General features: G+C 44.1%; 1 protein-coding gene across 3 annotated transcripts in view; it reads left to right on the forward strand.

The window, feature by feature from the left end:
• Window positions 1-23,528, forward strand: part of LOC126186823 (uncharacterized) — a 298,174-nt gene that overhangs the window by 63,792 nt on the left and 210,854 nt on the right. The gene's annotated exons all lie outside the window — the stretch shown is intronic.

The raw sequence follows: 23,528 nt of genomic DNA on the forward strand, positions 1-23,528 counted from the left end.
GAATTATGAAATCCTTCTACTCCTCTAACTTTATTTTTCCTTGTGGGCACCATTTTTAGTTTCCTTCAAATAATAACTTTCTTGGTATTGTTATTTGTGTAAATTTCTACGGAAGAGTAATGCAGAGATGTCACAATGTACTCTTTCGTCTAAATCGAAATAATCAGCAACTGGTTGCTGTTTATTTCCATAGATACAGCTACAGTTGCTGAAGATGGATAAAACACTAATCTTTCATCTAACATGACTTCCACCGTTGGAAAAATTGTGGATGTGAACACTTCAAGTTGCATGCTAGGTTCATATTCATTGTTGAACTGGTGGACTTTTTTGAGCGATCACTGCAATGCTGATGCATCTGTCTTCTGAAAGTCAAGTTTCCTTCCTGAAAGGAGGAATAATTTCAGAGGTCTTGCAAGACCACCAAAGCCTTTCAAGACACTGTCCATTCCATTCAACTACTGCACCGAATGACATTGGGCATAGGCTACAACCTTGTCTTACTCCATTCTCAACCGCTGCTTCCCTTTCGTGCCCCTCGGCTCTTATAGGAGTAACTGCCATTTGGTTTCTGTACAGATTGTAAATAGCCTTTCGCTCCCTGTATTTTACCCTTGCTACCTTCAGAATTTCAAACAGAATATTCCACTCAACACAGTCAAACGCTTTCTCTAAGTCTACAAATGCTATAAACATAGGTTTGCCTTTCCTTAATATAGTTCTAAGATAAGTCGTAGGGTCAGTATTGCCTCGCGCTTTCCTACGTTTCTCCGGAATCCAAACTGATCTTCCCCGATGTCGACTTCTACCAGTTTTTTTCATTCTTCTCTAAGGAACTCCTGTTAGTACTTCGCAACCATGACTTGTTAAACTGATAGTTCAGTAATTTTCACAAATGGCAGCAACTAATTTCTTAGGAATTGCAATTATTCCATTCTTCTTGAAGTCTGAGGGTATTTCGCAGTGTCATAACTTTTGCACACCTGATGGAAGATTTTTGTCATGGCTGGTTCTCCCAAGGTTATCAGTAGTTCTGACGGAATATCGTCTACTGCAGGGGACTTGTTTCAACTTAGATCTTTCAGAGCTCTGTCAAATTCTTCTCGCAGTATCATATCTCCCATATCATTTTCACCTACGTCCTCTTCACTTTCTATAACATTGCCTTCACTTCTTTGTATAGACTCCTTATATAATCCTTCCACCTTTCAGTTTCCCTCATTTCTTAGGACTGGTTTTCCATCTGCGCTCCTGATACTCATACAGCTGCTTCTCTTTTCTCCAAAGGTCTGTTTAATTTTCCTGTATACGGTATTTTTTTTCCCAAGTGAAATATGCTTTTAAATCCTTACAGTTGTCCTCTACTCATTCCTGCGTAGCCATTTTGCGCTTCCTGTCTGTCTCGATTTTTAAATGTTTTTATTCCCTATCGCCTGCTGCATTTTCTGCAGTTTAAATTTTTTCCTTTCACCAATTAAAATTTAATATCTCTTGTGTTATCCAAGGATTTCTACTAGGCCTTGTTTCTTTACCTATTTGACCCTCTGTTACCTTCATTATTTCATCTCTTAAAGCTACCCATTCGTCTTCTACTGCATTCCTTTTTCCTTTTCTAGTCAACCGTTGTATAATGCTCCCTCTGAAGCTCTCAACAGCCTCTGGTTCTCTCAACTTATCCAGGTCCCATCTTGTTAATTACTTAACTTTTTCCAATTTCTTCAGTTTTCATCTATAGTTTATAACCAATAAATTGCGGTCAGAGTCCACATCTACCGCTGGAAATGGCTTGCAATTTAAGATATGTTTCCGAAATCTCTGTCTTGTCATTATACAATCCATCTGAAACCTTCCTGTTTCTCTAGGTCTCTGCCACTTATACGACGTACCAAGTGTTAGTGATGATTAAATTATGCTTTGTGCAAAATGCTACCAGATGGCTTCTTATTTCGTTCCTATCTCCCAGTCCATATTCACCGAATACTTTTCCTTCTCTTCCTTTTCCTACTATCGAATTCCAGAGCCCCATTACAATTAAATTTTCTTCTCCTTTACCCATGTTAATAATTTTTTTCTCTCCTCATGCATTTCTTCAGTCTCTTCATCATCTGCGGAAGTAGTTGGCATATAAACTTGTACCGGTTTGAAGACATGGGCTTCATGTCTATCTTGGCTGCGTTGATACGTTCACTACGCTGTTCATAGAAGCTTACCCACATTCCTATTTCCTTTATCATTATTAAACCCACTCCAGCATAATCCCTAATTTGACTTTGTATTTATAACCCTGTATTCACCTGATCATAAGTCCTGTTCCTCATGCCACCGAACTTCATTATTTCCCAATATATCCAACTCCAAACTATTCATTTACGTTTTTAAATTTTCTTACCTACCTGCCCCATTAGCGTATCTACACTCCTGGAAATTGAAATAAGAACACCGTGAATTCATTGTCCCAGGAAGGGGAAACTTTATTGACACATTCCTGGGGTCAGATACATCACATGATCACACTGACAGAACCACAGGCACATAGACACAGGCAACAGAGCATGCACAATGTCGGCACTAGTGCAGTGTATATCCACCTTTCGCAGCAATGCAGGCTGCTATTCTCCCATGGAGACGATCGTAGAGATGCTGTATGTAGTCCTGTGGAACGACTTGCCATGCCATTTCCACCTGGCGCCTCAGTTGGACCAGCGTTCGTGCTGGACGTGCAGACCGCGTGAGACGACGCTTCATCCAGTCCCAAACATGCTCAATGGGGGACAGATCCGGAGATCTTGCTGGCCAGGGTAGTTGACTTACACCTTCTAGAGCACGTTGGGTGGCACGGGATACATGCGGACGTGCATTGTCCTGTTGGAACAGCAAGTTCCCTTGCCGGTCTAGGAATGGTAGAACGATGGGTTCGATGACGGTTTGGATGTACCGTGCACTATTCAGTGTCCCCTCGACGATCACCAGTGGTGTACGGCCAGTGTAGGAGATCGCTCCCCACACCATGATGCCGGGTGTTGGCCCTGTGTGCCTCGGTCGTATGCAGTCCTGATTGTGGCGCTCACCTGCACGGCGCCAAACACGCATACGACCATCATTGGCACCAAGGCAGAAGCGACTCTCATCGCTGAAGACGACACGTCTCCATTCGTCCCTCCATTCACGCCTGTCGCGACACCACTGGAGGCGGGCTGCACGATGTTGGGGCGTGAGCGGAAGACGGCCTAACGGTGTGCGGGACCGTAGCCCAGCTTCATGGAGACGGTTGCGAATGGTCCTCGCCGATACCCCAGGAGCAACAGTGTCCCTAATTTGCTGGGAAGTGGCGGTGCGGTCCCCTACGGCACTGCGTAGGATCCTACGGTCTTGGCGTGCATCCGTGCGTCGCTGCGGTCCGGTCCCAGGTCGACGGGCACGTGCACCTTCCGCCGACCACTGGCGACTACATCGATGTACTGTGGAGACCTCACGCCCCACGTGTTGAGCAATTCGGCGGTACGTTTACCCGGCATCCCGCATGCCCACTATACGCCCTCGCTCAAAGTCCGTCAACTGCACATACGGTTCACGTCCACGCTGTCGCGGCATGCTACCAGTGTTAAAGACTGCGATGGAGCTCCGTATGCCACGGCAAACTGGCTGACACTGACGGCGGCGGTGCACAAATGCTGCGCAGCTAGCGCCATTCGACGGCCAACACCGCGGTTCCTGGTGTGTCCGCTGTGCCGTGCGTGTGATCATTGCTTGTACAGCCCTCTCGCAGTGTCCGGAGCAAGTATGGTGGGTCTGACACACCAGTGTCAATGTGTTCTTTTTTCCATTTCCAGGAGTGTAATATACCTCGCTCCGATCCATAGAACGCTAGTTTTGTTTCTCCTGATGACGACATCATCCTGGGTAGTTTCCCCCCTAAGATCCGAATAGAGGAACATTTTACCTCCGGAATATTTTATCCAAGAGGGTGACATCGTAATTTAACCATACAGTGGAGCTGCATGCCCTCGGGAAACATTACAGCTGTAGTTCCATAGACTATTGCCCCGGCATGCACTGAAAAGGCTGCTTTCCCCCTTCAGGAGCCGCACGTATGTTTGGCCTCTAAGCAGATACCCCTCTGTTGTTGCACCTTCAGCACGGCTACCTCTATCGCTGAGGCTCACAAGACGCCACACCGAAGGCAAAGTCCATGGTTCACCTGGGGAAGGGGCGAGGGTGAGGCGGATGCCAGGTTTGACCAGCGTCTGCACTTACGTTCAGAATGCATTTCTTGCGGTGTTTCCTTATTTTTATTCAACCCTTGTGTTTCTTTGATCCTCTCTACCAATAGTATTGTAACTACAGTTTAGTTCGTTTTCTGTACATGCATGTGCAGATCAGAAAACTATGAATTAACCCTGAAATCCAGCCCCAAAATAATAATAATAATCGGTAATCTGAATCGTAAATGAGTTTGGTAGAACAGGATGTTATTCACAAGTGTGCAACAGAATGGGCCACAGATCTTTTGCAACATGGAACCATGTGGAGAGTCTTTCCTATCGGAATGCGTAGCCATCTAAAAGAATATTAAAGTCCCTGATACTGTACTGATTCAAAATCAAGAAAGGTGCTCCATAGTGACTCAAATTAATAAATGGATGAGTATGTAAGTGCAGCCATGTCTCAAAAACGTAGACTGAATGCATCTCGCAGCAAATGATTCCGTCGGCACCTGCAAACTGTCACTGAGAACTTACCTTATCAGCTGAAAAGTAATTGTTTGAAAAGAATATGCTTTTCTTTGGTGATACCCTGAGTGCAATAGATCTTTCCATTTTTCAGAACTGAACGTGTATGTGCTGTATGGCAGTGTAGTAAGCGTGTTACACTAGAGAAAAAAGTGATGTTTCAAACAACGACACAGGGTTACACAGAGCGTCTCTTGTGACTTACAGTATAGTTTGTGGGATATGGTCATCCTCATACAGTCAGGCAATGCAACTTTAAACTGGTCTATGTAATGGATCTATACCATTATATTTAATAGGATTATCACATGTGCTCGATGCCAGCATGCAGTATATGGGAGGAGAGAGATGCAGTAAAAATCTTATCAAGTTCTCTATCGGATGAAGTTATTAGAGCTTTCATAGTTCGTAATTTTTCTCTGTTGGATGGTACAGAATAACGATGATAGCATGTTGGAGTGATAGACGTGAATGGGCCCTGAGGGACACGAAACTGCTTCGGACTGCAGTATCTGTATGTAGTTTGGGGACACAACACAAAGCTGTAACAAAATCCTCATTCTTCTTCCAGTTCCTGCACTGTCTTTTCTGCTACCTCATGTTGCAGGAGCAGGCCTCATAAGGCGCTGACCTTACACATCGTACACTGTTGTGAAGCTATGACAACTTGTTCCCATTTCCACCGAATGGTCAAAACATGGTCCTGTCGCACTAACTCAGGTCACTCTGTTTCTACACGGGTTGCAGAAGGTGGCAACTGCTCAGTTCCGACTTAAACTGAAAGGATCACATGTGCAAAGTTGCAAGAGACAAAGGGACTACCTAAAACGATATTGGAATTTTACTGAAGCAGATAGGTTCGAGAAAGGTGACTTGTTACGAGATAAGAGAGTGCCATAAATATGATTCACTAGTGGCTGTAAACATTAAAGGACTTCTCCATAGCATCCAATGCAGGTATGTGGTTGAATGGAAAGGCTTGATTCCAAATCCCAGACAGCATTTCTAGTGGATATTGTAACACTAGAGATCTGAAAAGCCTGTGTACATTTCTTACGACCTCAATCAGCACACCATCTACTGTTTGTGATCCTTCTCAATCAACCTTCGCCTATAACCCAGTGGATATATCGTACTGGAGAAATATCTAGTGGTGGCATGAGGGTGTTGTAAATACTGGCGTCATACCACGTTCCTTAGCTTTCTAAATTCAGTAATTTTATTACGAGGTTATACCATAGGCGACGTGTAACCGCACTGTTGGCCTGATAATATGTACTCCAGTGATCACCGTCTATATTCAGTGTCGTGGTATTTGTCTGGAAAAACCACTTCATTCATAGGTAATGCCATACCTCGATTTATAAAGCCAGTGTAGCTTTTAACATGAATACTTGTCTGCATCGCCGGCCTGGTGGCCGAGCGGTTCTAGGCGCTACAGTCTGGATCCGCGCGACCGCTACGGTCGCAGGTTCGAATCCTGCCTCGGGCATGGATGTGTGTGATGTCCTTAGGTTAGTTAGGTTTAAGTAGTTCTAAGTTCTAGGGGACTGATGACCTCAGCAGTTATGTCCCATAGTGCTCAGAGCCATTTGAACCATTTTTTTTTTTGTCTGCAGCTGTAGAACCAAGACTGCTTGTGGCAGTAATATGGTCATGTTTTTTAATATCTGGCGGTTTGTAAGGCGTCTTTCTAAGACACGGTGGTAACACTCACAAAAAAAAAACTGATGAGAGATTTCCACCCATTGCTGATTTTCTCTCAGTATTATTTCATATAGCCAGCAAACATTTATTGGCGATGTATTATACTTAGTAATAGGGTGTGTGTGATAGGTTCACCATGTGTATCAGGCTTATAAAGTATGTGTGTGTGTGTGTGTGTGTGTGTGTGTGTGTGTGTGTGTGTGTGTGTGTGTGTGTCAGCAGGGTGTATTTCTGATACTTCGCTCATTGTCGAATGTCGTCCGATTGAGACCATGATCGCAACATTTAATTGTAAGTATAGCGATCAAATATGTTTGTGACTCGTTTCCTAGGATAATTGTGTCTAGGGTGTCCAAATGGAGAGGCCTGTTGGGATGCAGGAATGGAGCTGAATTAACTATGTCGTCCTCTAGATGGCCAAATAGCGAACAAACACTTAGTATGTGTTGGATAGCTGTCGTGTTCGCATGAAAATTTGAGAAGATCCAATATGGACATGTGTGTTTGCGCTGGACCATTATTCCATGCCATGTAAATTGGCCGATTGACTGCTTCTTCACATTTCCCGTCTTTATTTAGTTGGGAGAACATCGATTGTGGTGAGCACATCTAGCAGTTAAAGACAGGTAGAAGACACGTTTGCTGGTTCTCTAGACATGAGAAACACCTTAGTTGACTTTGTAAATTATAGGGATGATTTGGAAACTGTTACATCACTGACATCTGCATTCGCAAGTGGAAATATCAGTTTCCTCTACTTTTTTTTCGTGTTTTCACGTAAAGGTCTTCACAGACGGGATGAGTTTCTAGTTACTCAGTGGTTTACAGCACACTCCACCTTGCTAAAGTTTCGGGTTTCTAGAGAAATAATTTCCAGTCTATATCTTTGGAATTATGTTGCACAAGCGATGCTGTTTTGCAACCGATATTGCTATGTGCTTTATATCGAGAATTATCTCGTAAATGGTAAATATTCTGGCAAACCACGTGAAAATACATGTGTCCTTGTAAGCCCAGATTGGTGTAGAAAGCAAGCAGGTCTGACCAGAAACGGTGACGCCTTTGTGCTGAGGGGAACCGAGCCAGCCTTTGTACAACAGTCCTCGCGGTATATATACAAGTGTCCCGCGAAGATGGCATGATATTCTGGCAGACCATGTGAAATTACATATGCTCTTGTAATCCTGAAGTCTGGAGATGGGTGTGAAAAGCAAGCAAGCAAGCAGGTCGGGCCAGGGACAGTAATGCCTTTGTGCCGAGGGGAGCCGACCCCAAGTTTGTGCAACAGTTTTGAGAGTGACTTTCGTCCACTGAGGGCGCTCTGATCACATGTCAGGAGTTGATCACCACCCGACCTCATGGGAAATATCTAGTGCAGCGAGGAGTATACCTATGGTGCGTGTGCTTATGCTATCTGTCTTCGCAATATATGTACGAGTGTCTGGCGGTCGATAGCTATATGCATGATGCAAGAAGGGCGATTTTGTATGGCACAGGATATGAGTTGTATGTTTACTATATCGACTAGGTACACGGTGATATATTGTTGGGTTGGACATCTGTTTCATGCTCTAATACTCAACCTTCCGTCCTTAGTGGCAGAGTAGTGTAATTGAGTAACAGTCTTTCCATATTTGATGATCTGTAGGTCACTTTGCAGGATTTAATTGTCATTGCAATATGGCGATCTGTACAAAATAGCTTTTTGCCACTGAAAATCTTGTCTGCAGGAAAAAAAGGTGGACAGTGCTTCCACACTGGCAGCATCAGTAATTTGGAGGGTAAATTCAGTAAGATCCAATCAGAATGCGCGATTCATTCACAAAACGTCCTTTGTGCTGGGGCATAGGAACATGTACAAACTGATTCAAATAAGATGGAGGCAAGGTATCTATGGAAAGTTCTGGGAAAGCAAGTGTTCAAAGACAAGCTGAAGCAGACCATCCATCTCTGGCAGGGATGCTGTCACTCATCGGCTACTGCGGCATTAGGACATCTCCAGACCAGTAGCTGCAGACACCAAAAGTTCCACTCATTTTTCTCTTCTGTACAACAGTGCTTCGAATTCCGTTTGTGTAACTGTTCCGATTTTCCTGTCTGTGCTTAGACAGTGCTCTCCTTTCAAGGAACAAGAATGCTTTTATGATTAACGGTGTCTTCGCGAGCTTGCACAGACATGATGAGGGCTTTTAGCTGTGAGAACGTTTACCGTTTCTGAGACGTAAGTTGAAAGCAGGACGTCACGATTTCTGGGAAGGGGACACGTGATGTCCCTTTAGGACCATCAGCAAGAATGCATTTGGTGTTATTCTGAGCTACTTTCGTAAACAGGTCCTGTTAGGACAAGAATTTCCATGCAGACAAGCTGAAACATTACGAAAGCTCCTACAAAAGTAATCGTTAACTATTTCTGTGACACTTTACAATTTCTGAGAAGTCGACTTGGCTCTTATACAATGCTCTGGTTTTCCGCCAAAAGAAAGTAAATGACAGCTCTCTAGCTGGAATACACCTCCATTACAGACGCCATTTTGAAGACAATGTATAGCGCTGTCTCCTATCGAAACTTCATGAAACTATAAGGCTGAAGTGGGAATATTCCACGATGTCCCAACACATATTCTACTTTTTTGTCATGCATGCTTAGGCGCAGCTCGCATGTCCTGGTAGGATCACTAGGAACTTGCACCCTGTGCTATTCTGGGAAGCATTGGAAAAGATTCCTGTGATGTCAGTATCCACAGGTAGAGAGGTATCGTGCCAGCATTAGTAAACACATGTGTGCAGCCCAGATGTTGATTTGGCTCTTATTTACATAGACATGTGACGTCAGTATAACACTCGAGGAACTCTAACTGTATATTCGAATACAGACGCGACTTTCACCTGCTGGCTGCTGTCGGCAGCTGCCTGAGAGCAATAGCTCACATCCCTATATTTCTCTATCTGGTGGTGACTCGTGGCATTGGCACGTGTGCACATTGGAACAGTTTGCTGAGAGTGATATGGTGTGCGAACATCTCACTGGACCGCAGGTACAAAGGACATGCTTCATTGCGCCAGCAACGGTATCTAGGTAGACACATATTTCAAAAGGTATTTCTCAGACATCAAGTATGAAAAAGAAGCCTCGTGCTCGCGGGACCCGAACTGACACATGCACATGGTTCGGCAGCTGATGGATGCATCTTCAATTCACAGGGGCTGCCAGTGCATCTCGACTCCTGGCAGTGCGTGCGGTGACTTTCTGTGTGATCCAGTACACAGAGGATGATGGGTGGTGCGTGCTTCACGATTGAAAGATTTTTAGTGTGTAATTAAATGTGATAGGTGTTTCATGATGGTATTCCTTGTGGGATCGGAATAAAAAAAGAAAAGTGATATATGTAATTACTTCTTACAAGACCTTCATCTCACCAAAAAGCAGAGAATGATGAGTGACAGAAATCCAACCCCCGAAAACTGCATTTTTGTAAATAAACAATATGCCCTTGAATTTCCTGTCATGAGATCCTTCCTCTCCAACACAGAGCAGCCAATTACCAGGTAGGGGTGGGGGAGGTGTGGGTGAGGGGCAGGCGGAGTTACTAGAGGGGAGGGGTTAATTAATTGATCAATTTAATTAAATAGTCATTCATACTGATAAGAGTTAGAGGGGCTATTCCAATAACTCAGACCTGAAAGTGTACTTGTAGCAGTGAGGGGGAAGGGGGGTGGGTGGGTTGGAGGTTTCCTGAGGGGATGGGGGAGGGGGAGGAGAATGGGGGAACAATAGGTTAAGGACCTGTCAATCAAAACGAAGGATCCTTTTAGCAGAACAATATAGGTAAAGGACCTGTTAATCAAAGGAGAAAAATAGGTTAATGACCTGTGAATCAAAGGAGAACAATAGGTTTGCCCCTGAGTGCATACCTGCACCTGATGTAGGCAACCCACAGTAACAAAATACGCTGAAACGAACTTTCCCCTACTACTAACGGGCTTATCGATATATTCGCCGAATAGCCTCTTGATCCAAAAGCTCCTCCATCCACACTGTTCGATGTGGTCGCGCATTGTCATCTATAAAATGCACAGTGTCACAATGACGTTGCAGGTTGAGTGTACCGCTTTCAAACATTTGGAAGCCACTATGTCAATGCAAGATTATACCTTTCCACACTGTAACAGCTGGAAGAGCAAACGATCACATTCGCCAATGTTCCCGAGAGCATTACGCGTTCCAACCTCTCGCTGTATGAGGGTACATCGAGCGTTGTCGAACGTGATCGTTTTGGTGGTCCAGATATTATGGAGTGGTGAAACATAATGCTGCATGGGCGTTCTGAGCTCCAAATCTTCGAACATGATACACTCACCAGTCAACGTATTGTGACACTGTGTTCCTTCCCTCATGTGCGTCGTTTCGGGGCTGCATTCGGTTCTGACTTCATTTTTATGGATGACAAAGCGCGGTCGCGTCGAACAGCGTAGGTGCAACGACTTTTGGAACGAGAAGATATGCAGCAAATGGACTAGCCAACCCGTTCCCCTAATTTAAATTCCATCGAGCATGTGTGAGATGCCCTTGGAAGACGTATTGCACCACGCCCATTTGCACCAGTGACCATGCAGCAGTCGTCAACGACGCAGGTGAAAGATGGGACCGTCGTACCACATGAACTTCTTATCAACCTTGAGACCAACGTGGGGGCACGTTGCAGAGCATACATTTCCGTCCGTGGTGATCACGCACCCTATTGAGGACGATGTACTGCCTATTTTAGTGTCCAGGGCCCACCATGAATTGCGGTGACTTCAGTGTAATTGTTGTCTTTGAATAAAAGTGTCATATCTGTTCGACTCACTGTGTATTTCTTTCAGCTAATTTCTGTACGATACTATAGCAGTTCTTTCTATGTATGGTCCAAGTTCCATAGCGTTGTGTTACTCAGCAGTAACATATCGTGTGAAATTTACTTTCGTCCTTACGTTTTGCACACCAGTGTCGTCGTGGCACAACAGTGTTATCTCTGGTTAGCTAACAACTTAACAAGTATAATTAGTGGTACCGTCAGCCTGTACCTCGCCAGATAACAGGCGAGGTCTCGTGATAGCGACTTTTGTGTCAGCTTTGGAAAATTAGATTTTGCAACGCCCTGTGTAGTGCTTCACAATCAGAAAAAATGAAGAAAACTAACACGTAACTGCGGTAAGTACTAATAGCTAGGATAATGTTTGAAGTTTGTCGGACTACTGCCCATAACCGATGGATACATACGTTCTGAAATCCCAGGGTTAAAAATAAAACGTTTCGATCAAAGAACACACAAGCAAAGACAGCAGTTCGGTTGTGGTAACCTAAAGTGGTGTAAAAATAGCTCCTTGTGGAAACTGTTTGCTTATCTAATAAACTGACGCTTTCTTAACATCACTATGATGGGTGCCCTTGTCTATAATTTAGTATAAAGTCAATATGCACCTACGAAAAAAGGAAACACGCTTAAACAACGTTTTGGTACAGTAAACCAGATGAATGAAGTACCGTCTGTAGCTTCTCATTTAGGCCTTTAGTGACTGAAATCAGATTTATTTAACGAGGCAGTGCACATGAAAAACAAAACAAACGTCAAAACGGAAAAGATGAAAATGTGCACCAATAAACCTCCAGATACGTGTATGGCGTCTTTAAACCATTTATATATTTGGAAAAAAATATTTTAGAACGAAACAACAATATACGTATGCACCAAAGTAACTTCCAAGTACTTCTGAAAATGTGTACCAGTGTGTTTCTGATACCGACTACTTCAGGCATGAAGAGCTCTCAGCAGACACGATAGCAATTTTGAAAGCGCCTCACGATTGTAGGCCACGGCAAATGCTGTTTACATTGTGGGTGGATTGCTTGCCAAATAATTATAGTAACATTAACGTAAGAATTTCTGTAATTTTGCAGATTTTAAGTTACTCATGACAAAACATGTACCAAAGGAAACAATACCCATAACCAAACTGATCTGGTGCAGCCTCTGGCAGCCAACCTTAATCATGGAGGAAATTTAGAAATTTGTGGTAAGATCTTATGGGACCAAACTGCTGTGGTCATCGGTCCCTAAGCTTACACACTATTTAGTCTAACTTAAACTAACTTACGCTAAGGACAACACACACACACACCCATGCCCGACGGAGACTCGAACCTCCGACGGAGGAGCCGCGCGGACCGTGACAAGGCGCCTTAAATCACGCGGCTACCCCGCGCGCCCTTAATCATGGAGAAATGCGAAGTTGTACACTTGAAACATTATAAAAAAGAAAAGTAAGCTACAAACACTGAATTAACGTGTTACAGCTGGCATCAGTAGCGTCATATAAAACACACCAGAGAGTGGTTCAAAATGGTTCAAATGGCTCTGAGCACTATGGGACTCAACTGCTGTGGTCATCAGTCCCCTAGAACTTAGAACTACTTAAACCTAACTAACCTAAGGACATCGCACACACCCATGCCCCAGGCAGGATTCGAACCTGCGACCGTAGCAGCAGCGCGGTTCCGGACTGGAGCGCCTAGAACCGCACGGCCACCGCGGCCGGCAGAGAATGTGGAGATACTAAATATAGGGCACATGTAGATTCAGTCGAATTCAACTCGAGCAGTAGGCGTCAGTTCATTGATATCTGACGAGAACATTACTCGATAGAGAAAGATTGTAAAAAGATTGGGCTAACAAGTGGTACTGAATATGTGCAGAGAGGATCAGCATTGGTATTCACAGACGTATTCGTGTGATGGAAGTATCTGACAGAAACGTTGGAAAGTTTGACTCTGCAGGGTTTCTAAGAAAGGCGCGAAATATTCGTATAACGAAAAATTTTCATCCGACTTTTCGAGGTTGCAATTGACGAATATCATGCAGCACAATAATTGTCGAATCCCTCAGCATGAAGATGTATGAGGCTCATTCCAGCTGAGAAAAAGTCATGTTGGCAATCATTAATCACAAGCTCCGTCTACGAATAGTACGGGAAGAATACCCAGTCCCCGATACAATGAAGAATGGTCTCCATCATACTTTTCATGGCTACATCAGAGTGTATGTAAAATTTCAGCACTGAAAAGAAGTACCTGGAGAGAGTAACAGAGCGATAATTTCGATCGCGAATATGTCCAGTAGATCCTCAATGTTGCCGCTTCCGCTACATTTGGACAGATACTCTACTAACCAGTTTTTAGTATATGTCAGAGAGTATTTGGCTCTAATTTGGTCCTCCCTTTTCTCTTCCACTCGGAAATGAAACGCATAGTAAGTAACTGCCTCCGTCTGCGCGTTTCACCTCTAGTATCTTTTCATTATGGCCCGCCAATGAGTGTTGATATGGAGGGTGAAGAATGGTAGAACAATGTCTCGAATACTGAATCTTCAAAATACTTCAAAGATCTTCCTTTGTGTTCCGCCAGCATTTTCGTAACACATTCGATCTGACTGAATGAGGTAACTGAAAATCGAGAAGCACGTCTTTGAATGCCTTTGTGCTTTTCGTTTGTTCCGTTCCACCATTATACCCCAAACACCTTATCAATACTGTTGAGCGAAGCGGTATAGTCGTTAAGACTTTTTGTGATACGTTCTGTCATTTTTCATTCTCTTTTGGACCCGCTAATCTACTAAGCGCTTAAAGTGCATCGACTAGGGCGGCATACACTGCGAACGGAGTAACAGCTGTGCAGACAGCCGTCCGCTAGCTCAGGTTACAAGTGCAAATAACAGATGCTGTTGCGATGGGATCTGAGCCGAATCCACACAGCCGAGATCCTGTTTCTAGTGGGAAAGTATGAAATTAGCGCCAAATCGATTATATTATTAAATATTGTTTTGTAAACAAATGGAGAACCACCGCCACATGGATATTAATAAGTTTTGGAGGTTAGTTTGGGATCAAAACGGAAAAAAACAATAACTATACACGTTCTTAGAAAAGGCCTTCTATGGCGGAAAATATCCGTATAAAATTTGACGAGATTGAATGCCATAAGAAATATCGTTTCACTACCGATCTCGTAATTATTAGGTAATCACGCCATGTGGAGAACTGTTTACCGATGATCGACATTCAGCGAGAAGCAAATTTGAAGTAACGGCTCGTCAAAATATAGGTCTGAGTAGGGATTATTGAGTGTAGTAGTTTGCCAGGCATTAGTCGCGTGTGGTAGGCCTTGAGATTGACCAGTCCGCGACGTAAAGTAAGCCTTCATAGAGTCCGAGGCCGCACAGGAATTTCCTGAAATGTCACCCACTGTCTGGCTGGCGAGATGCTGTTGCAACTTCACTTGGATGCGGGAGAGACAGAATCAAACTTGCGTCCTGTCATCTCGATGTAGACTGTCTGTGATTTCCCTGAATCGTTTCTACAGGTACACGTATCAAGTCTAACTGCAAACACGTTACTTGCGACTTCAGAGAGCGTTACGTACTAGTACAACAGTGCCACTGTGGACTATAACAGCCTAATGAAACGTAACTCACTACTGGTTTTTATATTTTTTTTTATTTGCATGAATTCTGTTGAAGTGCACGAAACGCCTGAAACACCGCAGCACGGAGAGGAAGTAACTGAAATCTATACTGACGTATACATTGTATATGCGTAGGGACCTATCGAGAACGCTATTCTAGTTGCTGGAACTTCAGCACTCGTACGTGGGTACACAGACATGAAATAACACGGGAAATTATGGAAGATAACAGTTAAAAAATATTTAGTTAACACCATTGTTAAGTGGTGGATTTTTGTCATACGTTAGTGAGGAATGTTCCTTTAGTAAATTATTGACAGCCTTAGACAAGATTGGCAACTTACTTCAAACGTACAGAAATATTAAACTGCGCAGATAACAAAACGAAAACACGCAGAACCCTAGGATTACAATGTCAAGAGCCATAATTTGAATCGGTTCATTCATATAAATACTTGAGTGTAAGGGCATGAAACGGAACGATCACATAGGCTCAGTCGTAAGTAAAGCAGGTGACAGACTTCGATTTATTAGTAGAATACCAGAGAAATACATTCAGCCAGAAAAAGACATTGCTCACAAAACACTCGTACCACCCATCCTAGAATATTTCTCAAGTGTGTGGGACCTATATCAGTTAGGATTAATAGGAGTTATAAATGCATACAATGAATGGCAGCACGATTGATCATAAGTTTGTCTGACCCATAGGACAGTGTCAAAGATTCTGAAGAAACTGATCTGGTAGACGTTTGCTGATAGACACAAACTATCTCGAGAAAGCCTACTTAAAAGTTTCAAGAACCAGCTTAAGTATTGAAGCCGGAAATATACTGACGCTGCCTACGCATCGCTTCCGTAGACATGAGGAGAACAAGATGAGAGCCGGCCGCGGTGGTCTAGCGGTTCTGGCGCTGCAGTCCGGAACCGCGGGACTGCTACGGTCGCAGGTTCGAATCCTGCCTCGGGCGTGGGTGTGTGTGATGTCCTTAGGTTAGTTAGGTTTAAGTAGTTCTAAGTTCTAGGGGACTTATGACCTAAGATGTTGAGTCCCATAGTGCTCAGAGCCATTTGAACCATTTGAACCAACAAGATGAGACTGATTACAGAGCGCAAGGAGTCATTTAAAAAATCATTATTCTGCCACTTACATAAATAGAACGGTGGGATAATGGAGCTGTTACAATGGGAAGCATCTTCTGCCATGCATTTCATAGTGGCTTGTGGAATATGTATGTAGATGTAACGTAGAATAATATAGAATAATTAATTATATTCTTCTTACGATATAAATTCCATGGTACAAAACCTTTGCATCGTTCTGTTAGTTCGCTCAGCAAATATTGGATATTTTATTCAAGCGTGGAAAGCAAAACGCTCCTCTTTTCTAATACTTATTTTAGAAGCACATCTTAAGTTTCTCAGCAGTGTTCGTTACGTACTATGTGATAGCTGCAACAAGCCATAGCGGCTTCAGAAATAATTACGGCAAAGATTTCAAACAAAGAAGAAATGCGTGTTACTGGAACATATCAGAACCACACTGGTTCTGTTGGTGACATTATACTGTTTGCTTCTAGAAAAGACAAACTGAAACAGTTAATGTAAGAATTTAAAACAGTGTATTTGAGAGTAGACTTGCACGAATTGTTATTGTAGTTGTTCGGCAAAAATCAAACAATCGAAACTTCAGGTAGGAATATCAGCAGTGTAGGAAAAGATAGATTGCTGCATACCGTAAAGAAGACACGTCAAGTTGCAGACAGGCACAATTAAAATAAACTTACATAAAGCTTTTGGCCACAGCATTCATCAGTAAAACAGATACACACACAAGCAAGCACACCTCACGCATTCCGGCCCGAGATGCTGGAGTTGGCGGTCGTGTGTGCGTGAGGTGTGTTTACTTGTGTACGTGAATGGTGTGTGTCTCTCCTTTACCGACAAAGATTGTGGCCGAAAGCTTTATGTAAGTGTCTGGCTTAATGCAGCTCTTCATTCTACATGTTAAAAAACTGTCTATTGTCTATTCTCTGCGAGTCTCTTCATCTTCAGATAATAACTGCAAACTACATCCATTTGAATCCTCTTAGTGCAGTCAAGACTTGATCTCCTTCTACAATTTTTTCCTTTAAACATCCCTCCATCTCCAAACTTACAATTCATTGATGCCTCAGAATGATTTTATCAACCTATACCTCATTTTAATCCATTTTCCTTTCTCCCCTATTCCATTCTGTACCTGTTCCTCATTTCTTCGATCCACCGTTCTAATCTTCAGCGTTGTTCTGTACCACTACATTTCAAAATCTTCAATTATTTTCTTGCCTGAATTGTTTATCATCCATGTTTCAATTCCGTGGAAGGCTACACTCCAGACAAATACTTTCAGAAAAGACTTCTTAACACCTGATTTTTTTTCTTTGGTATTAATAAATTTCTCTTTTCAGAAAATATTTTCTTTTTCTTGGCAATCTACAATTTATAACCATTTTACTTCGGATATCGCCTGTTATTTTACGCTCTCAAACAGTAAAACTCATCAGTTACTTTTGACGTCTCATTTCCTAATCTAATTCCCTCAGCATCGCGTGACAACTCGTCTGCATTCCATTACGCTTGTTTACTGCTGTTGATATTAATATTATAACCTCTTTCAAGACACTATCGATTCTGTTCAGCTTATCTTGCAAGTCCTTTCATGTCTCGGATAGAATTGCAATGTCATCGCCAAACCTCGAAGTTTATATTTCTTTTCTTTGAACTGTAATTCCCTTCCTCGATTTCTATTTGGCTTCCTTCACTGCTTCCTCCATATATGGACTGAATAACATTTGGGATAGGCTACAAACCTGTCAGACTCCCTTCTCAACCTCTCTACATTCGTTCAAAAATGGTTCAAATGGCTCTGAGCACTATGGGACTTAACATCTATGGTCATTAGTCCCCTAGAACTTAGAACTACTTAAACCTAACTAACCTAAGGACATCACACAACACCCAGCCATCACGAGGCAGAGAAAATCCCTGACCCCGCCGGGAATCGAACCCGGGAACCCGGGCGCGGGAAGCGAGAGCGCTACCGCATGACCACGAGCTGCGGGCTCTCTACATTCGTCAACTGTTATAATTATAGTCTGATTTCTGTACAAGTTGTAGACAACTTTCAGACCCTGTATTTTCTCCCTTTTACGTTCAGAATTTCAGTGAGTGTATTCCAGTCAACATTGTCTAAAGCTATCACTAAATCTAAAAGAACTGTAAACGTGTATTCGTCGTTATTCAATCAGTTTTGCAGGATAGATCGTAAATTCACCAGTCTTTCTGTTCTTCTGTAAGTAATTTGTGTCCGTATTTTGTTCTCATGGCTTATTAAACTGACGACTTTGTGAAACTTGTTCCTGTCTTCCTCGGAATTTGAATTACAATGATAGACATGGAGTTTACAGTTATTGGATTCAGAAAAAAACTCAATTATTGATCAAGATCGCAATTTATTATTTTCATTGATTACTTGTTTCGGGTCAAGTTGTTAGCCATCTTTAGATCACAAGACAAACATTTTTTTCCGTATACAATCACCAACCTGTGGGACACACCGTCCTAAGTTTTGTATAAACTTCTTAGCTGAATCTTATTTTATAGCTCAGCGAAACAATGCAAAATCACCCATGACTATGAGATTGTCGTATCTACTGTGTAAAAGCATTATATCAGGTATCTTCGCGTGTGGATAGTGAGCTCACAGTAAACGTACTACGTTGCTCTAGAGACGAGGTAACAGAAAAAAATACATTAATTTTCTCTCAGTTATATGAGGTTGTCGTATTTACTGCACATGTGGAGATTATCTGATATAATGGTTTTACACAGTGGATGTGACAGATCTCTTAGTCATGGTCATCTTATATTAATGTTTCATCGAGTTGTATAATAAGATTGAGCTATGCTGCTTGCACAAAATTTACGACGACGTGTCCTACCGTTTGGTGATTAGTGATTACACACGCACGCACACCTCAAAAATGGCATTCTGGGATCTGAAGAGAACAGTAAACAATTAGAAAAAAATGTTCAAATGTGTGTGAAATCTTATGGGACTTAACTGCTAAGGTCATCAGTCCCTAAGCTTACACACTACTTAACCTAAATTATCCTAAGGACAAACACACACACCCATGCCCGAGGGAGGACTCGAACCTCCGCCGGGACCAGCCGCACAGTCCATGACTGCATCGCTATCAGACCGCTCGGCTAATCCCGCGCGGAAAACAATTAGAGATCGCGTATCTCCAACCAGACCATGTCAAGAAACAACAGAAGTGGAAAGTATTGCGTCAAGAACACCTCGACCGAACGCTATCAAACTGATACTTCAGTATATCCATGCGTGTGAAATATATTGATTAGAATTTCATCCTTACGCGAGATTACTTTCATTTTTATCAGTGAAAATAAAACCCATTCCTGATGAAGAATTCTATAAGCATATGATGGCTGTTGGGTGTGTCTAACGTTACTGGAACTTTTCAGATCAAAATTTCAACATAGCATGCCAGAGAACGAGCCTGCTCTTAACGCCATCTTTCGGACTTTGGAAAAGGTCGAATCATTGGCATGATTGGCGTGGTAGGATCATACAGACAGGTCACACAGACAATCGGCTGCAGTGCAATGACTGCAAAATTACTGGTAACGGGATGGTCTCAGGATAACAGTGTGGCCAGAAAAGTAGGTGCGGGTCCTTCTAGACGGACTACTCCGCTAGCAGATAGCAAGATTGTTCGACTAGTTCTGAGGAACTTACGAATGACAACTGCTGAGATCCGGAGAGGTGTTACAGGCAGAGTGTCACAATGAACTGTTGAGGATAAATTACGGGAAGCTGTGTTGATATCTCGAGTTGCCATGCGTTATTTGCCGCTGATCACAGACTCGTGTGGTGTAGCGTAAAAATGAACTGGGACAGTGAGTGGCATTCTGTGGAGCTCGGCGAGGAGTCTCGCTTACTGCTTATAGTGCTCAGATCAGCACTAACGCCTTCGTGAACGGCCTGGAGAAAGGTCACAGGCAGCTCGGTACTCAGTCCTCCTCTGGCTCTGGAATCGTGGTGTAAGGAGTTATTCGTTATGACAACAGGACTGGTTTGGTAATTGTTGAAGGGCAAGTGAATGCTCGCCAGTGTGTGGCAGGAATAGTAAACTCTGTTGTCGCACACTTTCTGAGATTTATTGATGGATTTCGGGCATCACCTATAGAGCCAGACAATAAAAAACAACAATTATCTGTCACATCGATTTAAACTGAACGTAAGTAAAAGATCTAAATAAATTAACATTTTTAGTATACACTCCTGGAAATGGAAAAAAGAACACATTGACACCGGTGTGTCAGACCCACCATACTTGCTCCGGACACTGCGAGAGGGCTGTACAAGCAATGATCACACGCACGGCACAGCGGACACACCAGGAACCGCGGTGTTGACCGTCGAATGGCGCTAGCTGCGCAGCATTTGTGCACCGCCGCCGTCAGTGTCAGCCAGTTTGCCGTGGCATACGGAGCTCCATCGCAGTCTTTACCACTGGTAGCATGCCGCGACAGCGTGGACGTGAACCGTATGTGCAGTTGACGGACTTTGAGCGAGGGCGTATAGTGGGCATGCGGGAGGCCGGGTGGACGTACCGCCGAATTGCTGAACACGTGGGGCGTGAGGTCTCCACAGTACATCGATGTTGTCGCCAGTGGTCGGCGGAAGGTGCACGTGCCCGTCGACCTGGGACCGGACCGCAGCGACGCACGGATGCACGCCAAGACCGTAGGATCCTACGCAGTGCCGTAGGGGACCGCACCGCCACTTCCCAGCAAATTAGGGACACTGTTGCTCCTGGGGTATCGGCGAGGACCATTCGCAACCGTCTCCATGAAGCTGGGCTACGGTCCCGCACACCGTTAGGCCGTCTTCCGCTCACGCCCCAACATCGTGCAGCCCGCCTCCAGTGGTGTCGCGACAGGCGTGAATGGGGGGACGAATGGAGACGTGTCGTCTTCAGCGATGAGAGTCGCTTCTGCCTTGGTGCCAATGATGGTCGTATGCGTGTTTGGCGCCGTGCAGGTGAGCGCCACAATCAGGACTGCATACGACCGAGGCACACAGGGCCAACACCCGGCATCATAGTGTGGGGAGCGATCTCCTACACTGGCCGTACACCACTGGTGATCGTCGAGGGGACACTGAATAGTGCACGGTACATCCAAACCGTCATCGAACCCATCGTTCTACCATTCCTAGACCGGCAAGGGTACTTGCTCTTCCAACAGGACAACGCACGTCCGCACGTATCCCGTGCCACCCAACGTGCTCTAGAAGGTGTAAGTCAACTACCCTGGCCAGCAAGATCTCCGGATCTGTCCCCCATTGAGCATGTTTGGGACTGGATGAAGCGTCGTCTCACGCGGTCTGCACGTCCAGCACGAACGCTGGTCCAACTGAGGCGCCAGGTGGAAATGGCATGGCAAGCCGTTCCACAGGACTACATCCAGCATCTCTACGATCGTCTCCATGGGAGAATAGCAGCCTGCATTGCTGCGAAAGGTGGATATACACTGTACTAGTGCCGACATTGTGCATGCTCTGTTGCCTGTGTCTATGTGCCTGTGGTTCTGTCAGTGTGATCATGTGATGTATCTGACCCCAGGAATGTGTCAATAAAGTTTCCCCTTCCTGGGACAATGAATTCACGGTGTTCTTATTTCAATTTCCAGGAGTGTATTATAATGTAAAAGAATTCTCTCTTTCTTATTTGAGCCTCTGTTATAAAATTGTATAAGAGCTCACAGACTTTTGTCTTCTGCTGTTAAAAGGGGTTTAGTGTTTGTAAACAAGGCATTTCCAGAGGCCATCAGATGCTGTAATACTGCCATAGTTTCTTGAAACCTTCTGTGGCCGCCGAAGAAAATGTGATTAACATCTTCCTCACTGCCGCATTCACATGAAGATGAGGTGACCATGTTGAGGCGGTAGAGATGTTGTCGGAATCTCCCGTGATTGAAGCGAAGTCGTGCCATTGTCACTATAAAGTTTCTGTTGTATCTGCAGTTTTGGTGCCAAGGACATGGCGGGAGATTAGGCATCACTATGGCTTAGTATCTGCTTTAATTTCTTAAGGCTCTTGAAGATTTTCATTCCATGGGTCGTGATTACAGTCCTTATGTTGTTTAGAATATCGTTGGGTGGCAGTTTATCATATTTCACTGAATCGGTAAATACAGCTTTCTTGGCCAGAATACGCGAGCAGGGTCCGAGATGGCATATTCAGGCAGGATAAACAAATCCCTCGCACTGCACTTTATAATTCCCGACAGTAATTCGGATTCTGTACCCAGACCGAGTATTGATATGAAGTAGAGGTCAGAGGTACCTTGGTTTCATTATCACGGCCGCATCTCGCTCCGTGAAGGTCGCCGCCGCCAGAGGCATGTCGTGTGAACCCGTTCACTGACGCGAGAGTGCCCCTGAATGAAAAAAGCTGTCTCACATTTGTCCCGCAGTTCTTCTGCAGCTTTCGATGCACGCCATTGATAGTAAAGGGACTGACATTACCTGAGCTTAGGTTTTTCTATTCGGACCGCTCCCTGTACTGTATGTGCACGACTATGACGACTTTCGCTACGCTCTGGACTTTTCTTCTGGCAAGCCGTTCACTTCGTGAACTTTGCCGTCATCAACCACAGCAACTGCCTGTTTATTGCGCAGGTCTCTGCATCACTGCCAATGCAAGCGGTCAGAATGTGTGCTCTGCATGTGCCGAGTAGGATAGAAAACAGTTCACACCACAGATGCCTTGCTAAGTGTACGAATCCTTGACTGGCCCGTTCACTCCCGTGACTTTTTTGTCCGCAGAGCGTGTCTGGGATGTGCTGCGAAGATGTGTGCTATCATACCACCCTCCAACCAATAATCTTCGTGTATTTCAGGCAAGAAATAAATTCCGCCAAGTGACATGCGGCAGCTGGTTGCCTCCACGCCACACAAATGAAAGAGCCGCTGACGTTGCTGGACATCAGCTCCGAATGGAATGAAAATTTAATAATTTAACAGCCGTTACGTAGTGATCCTCTTCACAAAACGTGACAAATATTGGGCTTACTATTTCTGCCACTTGTTGAAGTCAGAGGGTGTTTCGCCTGTCCCGTATATCTTGTATGTAATACTGGATTGGTCCATAGGTTCGCAGCGTTCTTCTATAAATTTAATAAACACAACAGATACACAAAACAGATACTTTACTCATCAGTATTATAACCTCCTTCTGCCGACGCTGGGCTTACTTTTCGATTCCGCGGTTGCCCTACGTGATCTTGATGTGAAAACCTCGTCCAGCCATGTTTGGAGCGCATTTTCATTCAAAAAGGAAGTTCCCTGAAGCTTGTTCCATAAACTAGGACTTCTGATATGAAACTTCCTGGCAGATTAAAACTGTGTGCCCGACCGAGACTCGAACTCGGGACCTTTGCCTTTCGCGGGCAAGCGCTCTACCATCTGAGCTACCGTAGCACGACTCACGCCCGGTCTCACAGCTTTACTTCTGCCA

Source organism: Schistocerca cancellata, chromosome 1 (genome assembly GCF_023864275.1).
Source record: "Schistocerca cancellata isolate TAMUIC-IGC-003103 chromosome 1, iqSchCanc2.1, whole genome shotgun sequence".
Lineage (NCBI taxonomy): Eukaryota > Metazoa > Arthropoda > Insecta > Orthoptera > Acrididae > Schistocerca > Schistocerca cancellata.